Here is an 18,253-nt window from a genome sequence, read left to right as displayed (position 1 = left end):
AGGTTGAATCCCTTGCATTGATTAAATTTATAACGACTTTAGTTTAGACCCGACGCATTTATTGTTTTGGATCCGGATTTGCTTGTGTTATTGGTTGTTCAACTCCTTTTCATCTTATTGATTGTTGGGTTTGGTTATTGGAAGTTTTGATTGAGTTTGAAACAGGTTTGGAGGTTAGCTTTTCAAGGTGTTGTTGCCCAAAAATTTGCCTGTTCGCTCGAGCGACCATTCCTGCGCTCGAGGAGTCTTTTGTAGTCTACAAAACTACTAGGAGTTTGAGTTTTTTGCTAGAGTTGTCATTCTTGCGCTTGAGCAAACTTTTATAAGTTTGAACTATTGGGAAGGGTGTATTGTGCGCTCGAGCGACCTTTCTTGCGCTTAAGAGATGTTTTGTTGTGTTTGGTCGCTCGAGCGACGATTTCTGCACTCGAGCGATCTGTGCGTATATCAATCCGAGAAAGTCACTTTTTGGATCACTTTTTCACATCTCTCTCTTTCTAAACACTCCAAAATCTTAGATCTACACTCTCTCTCTGGTTCTTGAATATTTGATCCAAATACACCTTGATCTAGTGATTTCCTCACCCTTGATCATTTGATAAAGAGAGAGAGAGGGAGCACATTGAGGGTTTCGTTTTAATCGAAGAAGTTCGTGTTTTCGGCTTTGTTGAGTTCTACCCATCTTTCCTTTGAGTCTTCTTCTTTGAGGTAGGGATTACTCTGACTCTTTTTATGATTTTTAACTTAGTTATTTGTCTGTTAAAAAAGATATTGTGATTTGGAGATTTTTGATAAAAATCTAGGGTTTGGTTTGAAATCAAAAGAGGGGTTTTCAAAATGGGTTCTTGAATATGTATATGGGTTTGTAAATGTGGTTGAGATGTGATGAAATGATGGATTTTTATCCTTGGCGTTGATTTTTAAACAAAGGAGATTTTGCCCTAAAATGTGAATATTTGATTTTGTTTAGAGACATCTATTTTGGGCTATCGGTGGAGGACAACTATGATTGTTGTAAAAATTGCATAAGAATTAGGTGAATTGAAACTAAATTCTCATCCATTTGCATTGAGCATTGTAACATATTTAACACATTGAAAATGTTTATCGTTTTGAGAAAAAAAGATGAATACCTTGGTGAATCTGGATAGGAGTGTAGTTGTGGTATTATGTTGGCCTGTGTGTCCTCAGTGAAAGTTTAGAAACATGCATGGATAGGTGGCAAGTCTTCTAGTTAGTACCGGTACAAATGACAATTGGTAGTGCTTGTAGCCTACTTGCAGAGACATCCTAGAGATTCCCAGTGTTGTATCCATCGCTTTGTTTTCTATTGTGAAGCTAATGAATTCATGAATTGTGATATAACTTGGCATTACATGGTTTTGGAAAGAGATGTAAAAGGTTTTGGCACGAGCATTGCATATGCATACACCTTATAACTCTATTAACATTCATACACTATGTTAGAGTATCTTTACCGGGCTTTGGCTCACCCTATGTGGAAAACTATTTTCAGGTGTTGATGATTTGCCTCCGCCAAGGCAATAAATTAGGAGGACTTGGAGCCAAGAGCTTTTATTTTTGTCTTTGTTGTATTTATTTTGTATAAGTCTAGGGCTTTATTTGTATTGAGTTTGAACTCACTTTTGTTGTAACCAAGTACCGTCTTGGAAAATTGTAGCCATTAGGGCATTTCTATATTTGTTTAACCTTTATTTCATATTATTAACTTGTGGCACATGCTATGGATTCAGGATTAGGGCTTATGAATGTATAAATTCATGTGTTACTCTTTTGTACACTTGAAATATATGAATGGAATAACCTTATTCTCGAATTATGATGTTGTTTAATTAATCATTACCCTCGGTTTATTGTAATTATTTCAAGCCATTACAACTTGGTATTAGAGCTACCGGGTTTGAATACTTTGGGATCGTGGGAAGTGGTTATTGCCACAATGGGTTCTCTTGCCAGATAATATTAGGAATAAACCTGGTATGCTATGTGATGACATGCTTATGTGACTAAGTGGGTATGAAATTTAATTTCTAAGATATTGATTGGGCTTACAAGTTTCTAGAAGTCCTGTTAGAAGAGCCCTTGATCACTGCTATTTCTAACTGGAACTCTGGTAATGTTGCGGGATGATCATTATCTGGAAAGGAAGTTCGTATGTGATTATTTGACTACGTGCTTATGTAGAGTGAATTAATTGTTGTCTACTGCTTTAGGACGTGGGTGAGTTAGCTTCGGCACATTTGTAAACGTATTAATCTCTTGTGTTACCTTCATTAGGATGTCAAGACGTGAACGTGGTGGTGGTAGTAGGCATGGTAGGCCTAGACCGCAGGAGGTGCCGTTACTAGATAATATTCTGGCGCACGAAGAAGGGGTTGGTCAGGCCAATGTGGCCGAACCGGTTGGTCAGCAGGCCGTGGGCGCTTTGGCCCGTGAAATGACTAGAGCTTTATAGGAATCCATAGACATTCTTAGAGCTGAGAATCAAGTCCAGGCCCATGTTGCTGAGAGGAAGCCGTTGTTTTTTAAGAGGGAGTTTTTCGGGTCGAATTCAAATGAGTTTTTGGAGGATCTGAATGAGCCACTGAAGGTGGATGAGTGGTTGGAGCAGATGGTAAAGACGTTCGAGATGCTTGGCATCGAGGACGATGGACTTAGAGTGACCTTAGCATCCTTCTAGCTGAAGGGAGATGCGAGAAGTCATTTCAAGAGCTTAAGGTTAGACTTACCACTGCTCCAGTGTTGATTATTTCGGAGAGGCGTTTAGGCTATTCTGTGTACTGTGATGCGTCATGGGAAGGTTTGGGTTGTGTTTTGATGCAAGAGGGAAATGTAGTAGCTTATGGCTTACGACAGTTGAAAACACACGAGAGAAACTACCATACTCATGACTTAGAGCCAGCAACTGTGATCTTTGCCTTAAAGATTTGGAGGCATTATTTGTATGGTGAGAGGTTTAATACATTCTCCGATCAAAAAGTCTGAAGTATCGATTTTCACAGAAAGATTTGAATCTGAGGCATAGAATGTGGATGGAATTCATGGAGGATTACGACTTTGAGTTACACTATCATCCATGGAAGGCTAATGTAGTGGCTAATGCCTTGAGTAAGAAATCTATTAGCAGTGTAGCTAGTATTGCCATCCGGGAATGAGAGATATTGGTTGTTATTGGCGAGTTCGTTAAGTTAGCAACTTTGTTTACTATAGTTGCACAACCTATGCTGGTGAGCCAAGTTATAGAAGAACAATAGGGTGATCACGAGGTAGAGTCCATATGGGAGAAGATATCTAGTGGAAAGGCAGAGAAGAGCTTGAACATGTATTCTAACTCGAGTGTTCGATATCTTGACCGTCTTTTCATGCTGGAGTCTTTTAGAGAGGAGGTACTCCGAGAGTTCTACCATTTGCGCCTTGCAGTACACCCGAGAGGCACAAAGATGTACCACGACCTTAGTTGCTAGCTTTGGTGGAAGGGGATGAAGAGAGACGTAGCCTTGTTTGTATCGTGGTGCCTTACTTGTCAACAAGTGAAGGCCAAGCATCAGAGGCTAGCAGGTTTGTTGAAACCCTTGCTTATAGCCAAGTGGAAGTGGGAGCATCATGATGGCTTTTGTTATGGATCTTCCAAGTATTCAACGGGATAATGATGCCATGTGAGTCATAGTTGATCGGTTAACCAAATCAGCACATTTTGAACCTATGCGCACAAGTGACTTGATAGATTACCTTGCCGACCTTTATGTTAGAGACATAGTGCGACTTCACGAGGTCCCTGTGACTATTGTTTCAGACAGAGATTCGTGTTTCACGGCTCGATTGTGACAGAGCCTATAGAATGCATTGGGCACCAAATTGACGTTTAGTACCGCCTATCATTCTTAGATTGACGGGCAGTCAGAGCATACTATTTGGATCCTAGAGGATATGCTTCGGGGTTGTGTTCATGACTTTAAGGGGTCGTGGGAGAGGCACTTGCCTTTCGTGGAATTTTCCTATAACAATAGCTTTCAGGCGAGTACTAGCATGGCACCGTTTGAGGCCTTGTATGGCCGATCATGTAGATCTCCCGTGTGTTGGGCCGAGGTGGGTGACGGACCTATGTTAGGTCCTAAGTTAGTTTGGGAAACGACAGAGAAGGTTGCACTTATTCGTAAGAGGTTGGTTTCGGCTCAGAGTCGTCAAAAAAGCTATGTCGACCGTAAGAGGAGGTCGTTATCATTTGAGGTAGGAGATCACATCTTTTTGAAAATATCACCTAGACGGGGATTGATGAGGTTTAGGAAAAGCGATAAGTTGTCTCCTAGATTTATTAGGCCTTTTAAGATCTTAGAGCGCATTGGGGAGGTAGCTTTTCGTTTGGCCTTTTTGCCACAGCTTTCCGAGGTCTATGACGTGTTCCATAGCTGTATACTTCGAAAGTATGAGCCAGATTTATCACATGTGTTGGATTGGACCGAGTTAGAGGTAGATGAGGATGCCTTATACGAGGAGAGACCGGTTAGAGTCCTAGATACACGGGACCAAGTCTTGCGAGACAAGACAATTCCATTGGCAAAGGTGTTATGGAGACACCATAGTGTTGAGGAGGCGACTTGGGAATGTGAGGCGGAAGTCCATGAGAAGTATCCGGATCTTTTTGTTAATGTTTGAAACGTGTAATGAATTCTTGCTATGTTGATTATATGTGAACAATGTATATGCTTTGGAACAAAAAAAAAAAAAAAAAAATTGCATGTCCAGTATTGGAAACTAGCTGATCATTGTTTTCACCTAGTGGATGGCTCATGGTTGTGAGATTCAACTTGTTATCATGGTTGTAATTGATTTAAACACGGCGTTATTATTTGATTTAAAATTTCGGTGACAAAATTCATTAAGGGCGGGAGGTTATAACGACTCTAGTTTGGGCCCGACACGTTTATTATTTTAAATCCAGAATTCCCTTGTATTATTGGTTGTTCAACTCCTTTTCATCTTATTATTTGTTGGGTTTGGTTATTGGAAGTTTTGGTTGAGTTTGAAACAGGTTTGGAGGTTAGCTTTTCAAGGTGTTGTTGCCAAAAAATTTGTCTGTTCGCGCGAGCGACCATTCCTGCACTCGAGCGGTCTTTTGCAGTCTGCAAAACTACTAGGAGTTTGAGTTTTTTGCTTGAGTGATCATTCTTGCGCTCGAACAAACTTTTATAGGTTTGAACTACTGGGAGGGGTGCATTGTGCGCTCAAGCGGTGTTTTGTTGTGTCTGGTAGCTCGAGCGACCATTTCTGCGTTCGAGCGATTTGTGTGCATATCAGTCCAAGGAAGTCAGTTTTTGGATCACTTTTTCACATCTCTCTCTTTCTAAACACTCCAAAATCTTAGATCTACTCTCTCTCTCTCTAGTTCTTAAATATTTGACCCAAATACACCTTGATCTAGTGAATTCCTCACCCCTGTTCCTTTGATAAAGGGAGAGAGCACGTCGACGACTTCATTTTAATCGGAGAAGTTCATGTTTTCGGCTCTGTTGAGTTCTACCCATCTTTCCTTTGAGTCTTCTTCTTTGAGGTAGGGATTACCTTTACTCTTTTTATGATTTTGAACTTAGTTATTTGTCTTTTAAAAAGGATATTGTGATTTGGAAATTTTTGATAAAAATCTAGGGTTTGGTTTGAAATCAAACGAGGGGTTTTCAAAATGGGTTCTTGAATATGTATATGGGTTTCTAAATGTGATTGATGAGCTGAAATGATGGATTTTTATCCTTGGGGTTGATTTTTAAAGAAAGGGGGTTTTGCCCTAAAATGTGAATATTTGATTTTGCAAAGAGAAAATGGAATTGATGTTAATTTTATGAAATTGGAACGATGATCATGATGGTAGTGGAGTTGGATATGAGTCATCACTCTTGATTGGAAATGTTGGAAAGTATATCTGTGTTGAAAATTAATTATCTGTTTAGAGATATCTGTTTTGGGCTATCGGTGGAGGATAACTATGATTGTTGTAGAAATTACATGAGAATTAGGTGAATTGAAACTAATTTCTCATCCATTTGCATTGAGCATTGTAACATATTTAACACATTGAAAATGTTTATCGTTTTGAGAAAAAATAATGAATACCTTGGTGAATCTGCGTAAGAGTGTAGTTGTGGTATTATGTTGACTTATGTGTTCTTGGTGAAAGTCCAGAAACCCGCGAGGATAGGTGTCAAGCCTTCCGATTAGTACTGATAAAAATGACAATTGGTAGTGCTTATAGCTTACTTGCAGACACATCCCAGAGATTCCCAGTGTTGTATTCACCACCCTGTTTTCTATTGTTAAGCTAATGAATTCATGTATTATGATATAACTTGGCATTGCATTGGAAAGAGATGTAAAAAGTTTTGGCACGAGCATTGCATATGCATACACCTTATAGCTCTGTTAAGATTCATACACTGTGTTAGAGTATCTTTACTAGGCTTTGGCTCATCCTATGTAGAAAACCATTTTCAAGTGCTGATGATTTGCCTCCGCCAAGGCAATAGTTTGGGAGAACTTGGAGCCAAGTGCTTCTAATTTTGTCTTTGTTGTATTTATTTTGTATAAGCCTAGGGCTTTATTTGTATTGAGTTAAAAGTCACTTTTGTTGTAACTAAGCATCGTCTTGGAAAGTTGTAGCCATTTGGGCATTTCTATATCTGTTTAACTTTTATTTCATATTATTAACTTATGGCACATGCTATAGATTCAGAGTTAAGGCTTATGAATGTATAAACACATGTGTTACTCTTTTGTACTCTTGAAGTATATGAATGGAAGGACCTTATTCTTGGATAATGATGTTGTTTAATTAATCATTATTCTCAATTTATTGTAATTATTTCGGTGCGTTACAAAATTTATCCACTTTTAATTTTTAGTTGGTTTTACTTATTAAAAAATTTTAATTATCATTTTGTAGCTTCAGAAAGAAAAGGGGACCAAACTCGTCAATGAAACCAAAATTTGAAAAGTTTGTAAGTGAAGAAGTGGGATATTTAAACGAGTAGTTTTTTTTGACTTGTAAATGGTTATGTTTTATTTTTTAGCATCGTTTATAAGTTATCTTGTATGAATATGAAAATCATATACTTTGGTAGTTTTAAGACAATATACTTAATTTTATTCTTTATTTACTGATATTTGTGTTGATGAAATGTTGTCCATTTGTGTGATGATATCATTATTTATGTAAGCCGTTTTGTTTTCTAATATAGGTGTTAATGAAATAAAAAAATAATAATAATTTTTAGGGAGAAAAATTATAATGACAAACTTTAAAATGCTTACCATAAAATGGTATTTATAACATCTAAAAAAAACTACAACAAATGTGTTGGCACATTATTTATAACACTATAGATGGCTACAGTATGTTATATATGAATATGAAAACAATAACAAATTGTTATTAAAGAGATTTTATAGCATTTGAAAAGTACTATGATTACTTTTTTATAGCATTTCCCAAATGCTATAATATACTTTTCATAGCATTCATTTATAGAATGCAATGGATGTTATAAATAATGATGGACCATGGGCTAACATAACATTTCAACGAATGCTATCGTTTACTTTTGATAGGAGTCATTGAATGTTATAAAAGTGATATTTGTTTTGACAAATCTTTGCAATTAACCTTTTAGCTCCATGTCCATTAAAAAACTTTTCAAAATAAAATTCCAGCACACTCATTTTGTACCTAGGATCAAGTTCAACAACTTTTATAACACCATGTATCACAACTCAACATTTATCAAATTTTTCTGACATTTTTAATGCCATTAATTTCACCACCTCAATTGAACAACAAAGTCATTGAGAGATTGTTATCCGAATCTCACATAAACTTAGAAAAATAACATTGGTCGTGGGATATTTAGTTCCAAAAAATAATTCAGTAACTTTATAAAATATCTTGAATCTCCCACAAATTTCTCTAGCAAACTCCCACTTGTCTTCACTTGGAAATTTTGTATATTGGAGCTCTCTATTTCTCAAGCGATAAAAGACATCTTTATACATAAGACAATTTGATGCATCAACCTAGAGAGGGGAGGGGGGGGAGAGGGGACAATTGCACCCCCTACGATCAAGAACTCCCTTTATATACCAATATTAGCTATTGATTATTTTTAAATTATACAAATTTGACCCCTCTAAGTTATAAAAATGATTAAGTGGTTACATGGTCTACACATTTATATCTATGAAAACACGAGGTTTGAATTATAAAATTAAACAATTAGGACCCAAAAAATTTTTTTTTTGATTTCTCACAACTAGAGATCATAAATTGTCTTATGATTCTTATTTTTTGTAACTCAACATGAATACAAATATATATATATATGTGTGTGTGTGTGTGTGTGTGTGTGTGTGTGTTTTCATGATATTTTTCACATTTTACATCAATAGAAATTGATGTTGTAATTTATACTTGATCTGGGTCTGCCCTGATCAAGTATGTTGAATTCCAGCTAGTCGCACATTCAGATCTTAACTTTTTAGTATTCAAATTCTTCGTTTAACGGGTTGTTTCTTCAAATTTTTCCATTATTTTAGGTGTTAATGTCTAATAAACTATACTATCTCGAATTTTCTCTACACCTACTCTGATCACATCCAATCCTTGAATGGTTTGGGCAAATAAGGGTCTCCAATTTTTATAGGCTACAAAAAATTTCTAGAAATATAAGAATTGAGAGAATTCTTCCACTTCTTCTGATAGACTTTTCTAGAATATACAAGAACTATATATACAACTTCAAAATTATGTACAAGATTCTACCATTCTTTATAAGGCTCTAGAAAACTCTATAAAGTTCTATCAATCTTTAGAGCCTTCAAGTGTCTAGAGTGTTTTAGTGAGGGTTATTCAAACATAAAAATTCACAAAACAATATGATGTGTGGTTGAGATTCAGCGTAAATATTATGTAGGTTATACTTGAAATAAATAAAAGGATAAATTATGCAAATGGTCCTTGTAATTTACATGATGTGTTAATTTGGTCCCTGTTGTTTTAATTTGATTGATTTTGTTCCTTAATTTAACAGATTGTGTCATATTGGTCCAACGAATAACGACCGTTAGGCTTGATGGACAGAAACTCAAACAATGTGTCAATTTGGTTCTTATAGTTTTCACGATGTGTCAATTTGATCCCTCTCAAAATCGAACAAATTAAAACAACATGGATCAAATTGATACATTATGTAAACTATAAGGACCAAATTGACACATAGTTTGAGCACGTGACGACTTTCCGTTCACCAAACCTAATGGTTGTTATTTATTGAACTAATATGACACAATTCGTTAAATTAAGTGAAAAAATTGAACAAATTAAAACAATAGGGATCAAATTGACACATCATATAAATTATGAGGACCATTTACATAATTTACCCTAAATAAAAATCATAAAGTGCACTTATATTTACTTTTGTGTTTTAATTTTTTACGAGTAGCATTGTCATAATCATTTAGGTCATTGGTGACCATCGAATATAATATAAAATATTATAATTTATACACTTTACTCAACAGAGAAAAGAGTGTGCATATGTCTTTCCTATTTTACTTGCCTAAATAATTTTTCAAATTTGTTTAGACAATAAAATAATAGTAAAGTTTTGCTGTACAAAGAAATTATGTTTTTAATTTGTAAAAATTCCCATGTTTTTCAAATACTGATAGTAATGGTAATAGTAAGTGTGATGGTTAGTGATTGTAGTTTAATTTTCACTTTTTAAATACTGAAATTAGGCAGTAAAAATTTACTTAATACTAAAATTAGACAATAAAAATTACTATTTTATTTTTTTATTACAAAATTTCATAATTAACATGGATCATATTTGATATATCTCAATGAAAGAGGATTCCAAAGAAGAGTTATTTTAAATATATATATATATATATATATATATATATATTATCATCTACAATGATATAAGATTTTAAGACGTATTTTGTATGCAACTAGCGCCTACTTGTCCTTAGTGGATGAAAATCAAATAATTCTATTGTCACATACTATAGTCTCACTCATATCAAATAAGTTTGATTATATTTTATTTTTCTCATTCCACACATCAAATATTCTAAATATAGACCAAACCCCTAATCTATACACACACCAAACAAAAACTCATTTACACACACCACACCCTTTACACCCTAATTGTGCCCTACACAGACCAATTGTAAATTAATTAGTATAATCCATCACCCTTTCAGATCAAACCTCACTTCATTGAGTGGATTCTTTCTGAAAAGGAAAAAAAAATTCAAAACTTTAGTGCTGAATAGATTCAAAGAGTTCAGCAATTGAAAACCGAATTATTATAAATATTTTGGCTTTTGGAAACTGAATTAAGTTAAAGTTTTCAAAAGTTAATTTGCAAATGAGAGGGTAATTTATATGTAAATTGGGCCGAACTGGGTAATCGGTCATTCTGTGGGCCACAGTAAGAAGAGTTGAGTAAAAAGGACTTGTAATTAGTCCGGTCCAGAGGAGCCTTGCTGGTAGCCCAGTCCGAAGGAGCTTGGTGGTTAGCTTGGTCACCACAGTCGGCGCGGTAACAGTTAGCCCGGTCAAACCATTTTGAGCCGATGTATTTTTGGCTTCTATTTAGGACCTTGTTGTTGAGTAGCTCGGGCCAAGTACGCTATGGTTAGCACGGTCTACAAGCAAAACCGAGGTACATGTTACACATAAAGCGCCGGGATAAATGTAACATGAGTATTGTTAGTTCGGTTACATTGTCATTGTGTCATGACAATGCTAGCCCGGTCGTTTGGATACAACACCGAGCTAGGACCATCTTACTTGGTTTAAGCAGTGAGGAGGGTGTTGAAGGATAAGCATTATCTTTCAGGAGTATGATTCCTAGGAGGACTCTGCATGGAGGAATAAGAGTCCTACTAGGATTGTGCCATATGGAACCTATAAAAGCTCATACCATCACCTATGGAGAGGTAACACAACTTTGATTCTCGAATACACAGAGCTTTTGTCTATTTGTCTATTTTGTTGACTTAGGCATCGAAGAGGTATCCGGCACACACCCGCTGGCTAGCTCACGTTTGTGTTTTCAGGGAGTAAAGCGACAACGTTTTGAGGAGCGCGGACTTGATCAACAGGATTATACGAGAAGATTATTTCTTGCTCGTACACCAAACTAATGAAAATTATTTGGCTGTTGATTTTCAAATATGATGAAAATATTTGACACTGGTTTGCCAAATGAAAATCGCGAGTAGGAAAAAAAAAATCAACTTCTGCACATAAAAACTCATCTTTTCTCACAACATTGGTTGTAGACAGTTAGTCATATTCTTCTTTGAATCTGAATTTTCACTAGTTTGCAAATCTTTCATCACACAAATCAAGATTGATGGTGAGTTCTAATGGAAGCATGGTAGAAACAATGGAGTATGGACTTACACAAACCTAGAGAGTGAATAATGGAGCAATATCAGAGGATTTTATGACAAACAATGGAGTACAATAGGGTGTAGCAATGGAAGGAGTGAAAAACAATAGATGAACAATGTAAGGCTTAGTGTTTTTTTTCCCCCCTCCTTAAAAAGATGTGCATTAGGAATTATTATTTACAAAATACGTGTATAGAGAAAACTTAGTTTTAAGATTTGGTGCATGCATTGATGTCCATAGTGGTCATTTTGTTTTATGGTAAAATTATAATAAAAAATTTCTTTCATTAAGTGTTTCCACAAAGACTAAATAATGTGTGGAAATAGAATTACCCATGAAATTTTTTAATCATGTCCTTTTGGAAACATAATTGCTTAGCAAGGGGCTTTCATCGAATGTCCCATTTTAATATGATTTTATTGAGAAATGAAATTTGGAAAAACTCCAACTCCACTGAAAAATGTTTTGTCATGCAGCTACCGGGGTGCCCACAAGAGGCAGGGGAAACCTTAACTTTACCTTCGAAGTTGTTAGGTCCCTTTGTATTGTCAATTCTATGAACAAACACATCTCAATCGTAAAGTTGGTGCCCTTTACACTTGGACTGCTCGAGTGGTGAAGTGATGACTAAAGCAAAGAATGACATCTCTTAGTAGTTTAGACTCGTCTACAAAAATACTGGGAGATTTGATTCTGTGCTCGAGTGAACTTTCTATCGCTCGAGCGAAGGCACTTATGGTTTCTCCGCATCTAAGACACATCGTTCGAGCGAACTTTTCTACACTCGAGCAGTCTTCGCAGCCTTGTTTCATATAAAGCTGCACAAGTTGTAGATTGTAGGGTTACGATTCCATATCTAAAACTTGAGAGATTGTGTTTTCTTCTAGAGTGCTTGTCTATTGTTTCCCTTGATGTTTTTGTGAGATTGGTCATGTCACATGAATTAGATTGCCTATATCAAGGGGGTTTCTTTTCATTCTACTCTACAAGCGTATTTGATTGGCAGATTCTGAAGATTTAAGTTTGAAGGCTTTGAAGGAGTTTAAAGCAGCTCATCGTCGTGGACTCAACTTGGGTGTTATGGATTCAACACTAGGCTAATCAATTCCGAGACAAAGGCATTGTTGAAAAAGGCACGAAAGGCGAAAGACAATTCTTGAGCGTGTTGGGTAATTGTTTGTACCCTTCTGTATTTTCATTATCTTCATAGTGGATTGATTAATGGCTTTTAGCCCATGGTTTTTAACCACAATTAGAGGTGCTCCAACTATGATTTTTTCCACGATAAAATCTTTTGTGTTAATTTGTTAATTGTGAAACAACAATATAAATCACTTTCGTACGTGCTAGATGATTTAGATTGTTAGTTTTGTGTGTTTAGGAATTGCCACAATTAAATCTATTTCAAATCATGAATCACTTAGGTTTTTCAATTGGTATTAGAATGGGTCACTCGTTCCTTTTTTTTAAAAAAAAAAGAGGCTATGGGAGTATGATTTTGTGTGATTTTTTTTTTAATGCATTCGATTCACGAAGGTAACTCGACTCATAGACCCCCTTACTTGACGGAACAAACTACTCATATTCGAAAGCTCGTATGAGGGCATTTTTAAAATATATTGATAAGAAAGTTTGGCATTCCATTATCTATGGGTGGAGTGAACCTATGGTGACCATTGATGGTGTTGATATTCCCAAACCAATAGATAAATGTGATATAATTGATTATCAAAACTTGTGTTGGACTAATAAAGCCAATTGCGCTCAATTCCCTCTTTTGCTCTGTCACTCCGGCAGAGTTCTAACATATTTGCACTTGTGAGGTAGCAAAAGAGGCTTGGGACATTTTTGAAACAATTCACGATGGTACTAATTCTGTCAAAAGATCAAAACTTCAATGCCTCACCTCTGCTTTTGAAACTCTTTTTATGAGTGAGGATGAAACTTTTAATGATTTTTATGCTAAACTCATTGACATCGTGAATTCTTGTTTCACACTAGGTGAACAAATCCCTAAATCTCGTGTTGTTGGAAAAATTCTAAGGTCATTACCCGATAGGTTTCAATAAAAAGTAGCAGCTATAGAAGAGGCTCAAGACGTTGAGAACCTCAATTTTGATCAATTGGTTAGAAACTTGCAAACTTATAAGGCATATCTGGCTTCAAAGAAAAAAACAAAAGGAAAGTGTGACTTTTTCTATTGCTTATGAGATTATTAAGAGTCTTGAGGTGAAAATTGATCTAGAGTCCAAAATGACAGCTTTTTTTACTAAACAATTCAAAAACAAATTAAAAATAAAGAAGCCTAATTTCAAGGACACTTGTGCTAAAGATAAGGGTAGTGATAAACTCAAAGTTGTCCCAAAACCCGAAAATAAGATAATGAGAGGACAGAGAGTCAAGTGCTATGAATACCAAGGGTTTAGGCATATTGCTCTCGAGTGTCCTTCCAAGAATAATCGAAAGAAAGTTTACACAGTGACTTAGGATGATGAAAGTGGGTCAGAGCAAGAAGTTGATGAAGCCGAATCCGATGAAGATAGGGATAGTACTTTTATGGCATTTTACTCTAGCTTCCCTCAACCAACTCCTAGGCTAGTTGAGTTTTCTAGTGGGGGCTAATCTGCATCGTACTCCTACCTTTGATAGGAGTAACTATTTGTTTTGGAAGTGTAGAATGAGGGTGTATCTTAGAGCTTAGGATCTTGAAAGTTTGCGCACAATTGAGGAGAATATCGAAGCACCATCTGTGATTGATCCTATTACTAATCAAAAGGTCGCCAAGTCAATTGAGGAGTGGAGTGCTAATGAAAGGGTTAACATAAATAGTAGTGAGCAAGTTCAAGCATTTTCTAAAGGAGAGCACTGTTCACCTCAATGCTCTAGTTGCTCGACTGGATGCTCTCAAGGAGGACGAGAAACAAAAAGAAGATAGGCCGTCATTTGAGAATGTCACAGATGATGAAACCTTGGAGGATGATGGAGAAATAGATGGTGAAGAGCTTCAACAAGCATATGAAAAGTTGTACAAGGAATCTCTAAACTTATCAATGTTGAATGACAAACTCACTATCAAACTCAAAGCATGTGAAAGTAAGAATGTCAAGCTAAATGAGGAGTTTTCTTCAGCTAGAAACGATGCTATCAAGATCTTAAATGACAGACAAGCTCTTTGTGTAAAACTCTTGACCAGTGAGACTGAGAATAATGGGCTACAGAAAATCTATGCTAGTTATGAAGAAAAGATTAAAGCTCTCGAGATATCTCAAGCTACCTTAGAAGAGCTGGTCAGCCAGAAAGAGAAAGAACTCAAGAGTGCTAAAGCTACAATGGACCTATGGAACAAGGGTTAAAGACATTGGAAGATGTCATTGGGTCTCAACAGATGGGATTTAATAAAAAAATGTGCTATCTCACAAAATTCTCAGTAAGAAAGATGAAATTTGAGCTTTACTCCCAACCCTAAACTTGTTTGGCCAAGTGTTTAAGTACTGTTTGACAGCTGGATCAAAGCTAGACTAAAATGGAGCGAAACAGGCGAGTTTGTCACTGACCGGTCGACCGCCCGGTCATTCGCCCAGGGACATCTTTTTTACTAATAGGTCGACTGTGCCCGCGATCATTTTGTCCGTGCTCGCGATATACAACACAATGCAAACCCAAATTTTGTTTAATTCATGTGAGGCACTCCACTATCCAATTTTCTAATATATTCATGAATTGATTACATATACACTCAGTCTTCATTTCCTAGTGCCTAATCCATTGAAGGTAATGTTTTGGCTTCCATTAGCTCCATTATCTTCATAAATGCTTTATTCTTATCTTGTATCATTTCTCAACTTGCATTGCCTATATAAACACATCAGATTGTTAAAGAGAAATCAGACTAGAGACTAGAGAGAGAGGGGGGGATAGATTGATTGGGAGGAGAAGACTAGAGATAGGTAAAGAGAGAGTCTAAGCCTTGAATTCAAGAGTTGGCCAAAATTGAGTATTAGTTATGAACTTCCATTTTCTCAAGGTATGCATTATATCTCCTCTTTTATTATCAAAATCATCCAAGAAATTCCTTTGTATTCAAATTCTAGAGCTTTGATCAAAGAGAGAGTGATTGTTGTTGAAGAAGAGAAAATCAAGGAGTTCACCAATTTCCTCCCTTTCCCCACACTGTTATATTGTCCAAAGCCACTATTCTAGCTCAAATTTCAAACTTTTGAATTAAGGATTGAGAACATAATTCACAACCTTGAGGGTGATCAAAAAGAAGTTCGAAAATCAAGAAGTTCATCCTTTCTTTAGAAGGTGAGTTTTCAATTTATTTCGGTTTTCTTGTGTTTTCTTTCATATATCAATTTTCCTACTTTAATTTCATATTATAAATCTATTATGATCTAACCGAAAGTGGTTGGTTGAGCCATTAACATATCTCCTATTTGTTTTGTTTTGGATTTGTTGTGAATCAAGTTTGCCAAGCCTTATTGGCCGACCAGCCGACCAATTTAATGGCCGGCTGGATAATTAAATGGATGGAACAGTGTAATCTTCCGTTGATGAGTAGAACAATTTTCGATGGTTTTCGAGGCATATGAAGCTCCTGTTTTTATTTTTATTTGAGATTTGTGAGGTTTTATTTTGTTGTAATATTTTTCTTCCCCTCCCCTCTTCTTCAAATATGTAATTATTCAAAGGGTTGTAATAATTCCCCACCTCGCTTCTTTTTACCCCATTCTTTTACTTGCTTTTCTTATTTGTAAATATGCATTATGTTTTACTTTTTATCATATTCATGCTTTGGATCCATGTTTCATGCATATTGATTCAGCTAAATTTGTATTTATGGATTCAATCAATTCTTATGTGATTATGTGCGCTACCTCATATTCTTGAGATGATTCGCATGTCATATATTAGAAGTCGAATCTTTAGTAGCATTTCATGAGTGAATTGCATTAGAATTTTGTATATAAGATCATGCATGTTTTACTAACTTTGTTTTATAGCTGTTTGTGGGACGTCGATAAATATGTAAGTTTTTATGCTTTAGCATCCCACTTCTGTGTTTTTTTCTTACTATGTTTAGCATTCTACCATGAGACTATTTGCTTATTTGATATAACTCTATGAATGCCGGTGGATAGAGGTTGTGTTTCTTAACTTGGAATGATGTTGATTTTCATGTTTGTAAACTAAATTTCTTTGAGTTGTACATCTTCAAAACTATTTCAAAATACATAAAATCAACTTGTTCCAAAATGAATGACATAGTCTATACTTGTATGCTTCACATAGTAAATTTTATGATTTATTAAATAATCAAGTTATGAATATATAAAGTAAATAAATCTCATATTATGGTTTAGTAGAGGCCGATCTTTTGATCGGGTGAGTGAGGATGCTCAATTAATGACCTTTCTCTCTCATACCTAAGGTTCCGTACCGAGACTTCTTTGGTTATGACGAATAGTGGCCTTGGCACGAATCATGGATTTTCTAATTTTCCAAAATATTAGATGACGACTTTGAGATCGGGTGACGCTGTCCATTTTTGGCAAATGTTTTGCAATAAAATGAATTTTCTATAAAAGTTGCCGGATTTGGACTCTCATTTATCTTTTGCATTGCACTTGTGAGACTAGCTCAAAGAAATCGAGAGTCTGAACTGTTTAGCACGCGTGGGTATCCTCTCGGGCAATGTTACACATCTCCCAAGTATTGTGATAGTCCCTCTTTTGTTAAGACTAAAAAACTATGGGTGAGAAAGAGTGATTTGTGTTGTTTTGTTGTTCACACTGCTTATAAAGCACGTGACTCGCATATGTGGTATCTTGATAGTGGGTGTTCTCGTCACATGTTTGGTAACAAATCCTACTTCATATCTTTTGAGAAATATGAAGGAGGAATTGTAACATTTGGAGATGGTAGCACCTCTAGAGTCATTGGTAAGGGCTCTATAAGTGTTCCCGGTCTTCTTAAATTAGACAGTGTACTGCTTGTTGATGACCTTAAAGCTAATCTTTTGAGCATCAATCAAATGTGTGACTCACACCATGAGGTATTGTTTTCAAAAGATAAATGTGAAATTTTAGACAAAAGAGGAAATACCGTTATGCATGGTGTTCGCACATCTGATAATTGCTATTTGATTGTCACTACTAATGATCTCAGATGTCACTCGGCCATCATAAGTAATCTAGACTTATGGCATCAATGGTTAGGTTACATCAACTTCAAAGATTTAACCAAGATAGCCAATAAGGAGATAGTTTGAGGAGTGCCTAAAGCAGGTAAGTCTTTGAACCAAGTGTGCGGGCCATGTCAATTGGGGAAGCAAACTCAAGCCCCTCACAAGAAGTTAAATAGCTTAACAACCAAGCGTCCTCTTGAGCTAGTTTATATGGATCTTATAGACCCATTCGTACTACAAGCATCGGAGATAAAAGATATATTTTTTAACTGTTGATGATTTTGCCCCCTAATTGTTTCATTTGTTCAAGCGGCTAAGTTTATATCAAACTAATCTTGCTTAGCCTCTAACAAAGAGAACTTACTGAGTAATTGTAACTTAACAACATTAGTTTAACTTAAGCACCTCGTTTAAGGTTTTCGGAATCTCCTAAGTGTTCAATTCTCAAGTCCAAAAGGTTGAATTGCTCGGGGTTATAATACCGTGGTCTAATCTCTTGCCTGGGGGTTATAATACCGCGGCCTAAGCCCTTACCCGGGGGTTATAATACTGCGGCCTACTGTAGACGTCCCCGAACGCCTCGAGAG

Source organism: Camellia sinensis, chromosome 1 (assembly GCF_055761805.1).
Source record: "Camellia sinensis isolate YWXY chromosome 1, ASM5576180v1, whole genome shotgun sequence".
Lineage (NCBI taxonomy): Eukaryota > Viridiplantae > Streptophyta > Magnoliopsida > Ericales > Theaceae > Camellia > Camellia sinensis.
The sequence above is the reverse complement of the archived record's forward strand: the minus strand, read 5'-3'. Positions refer to the sequence as shown.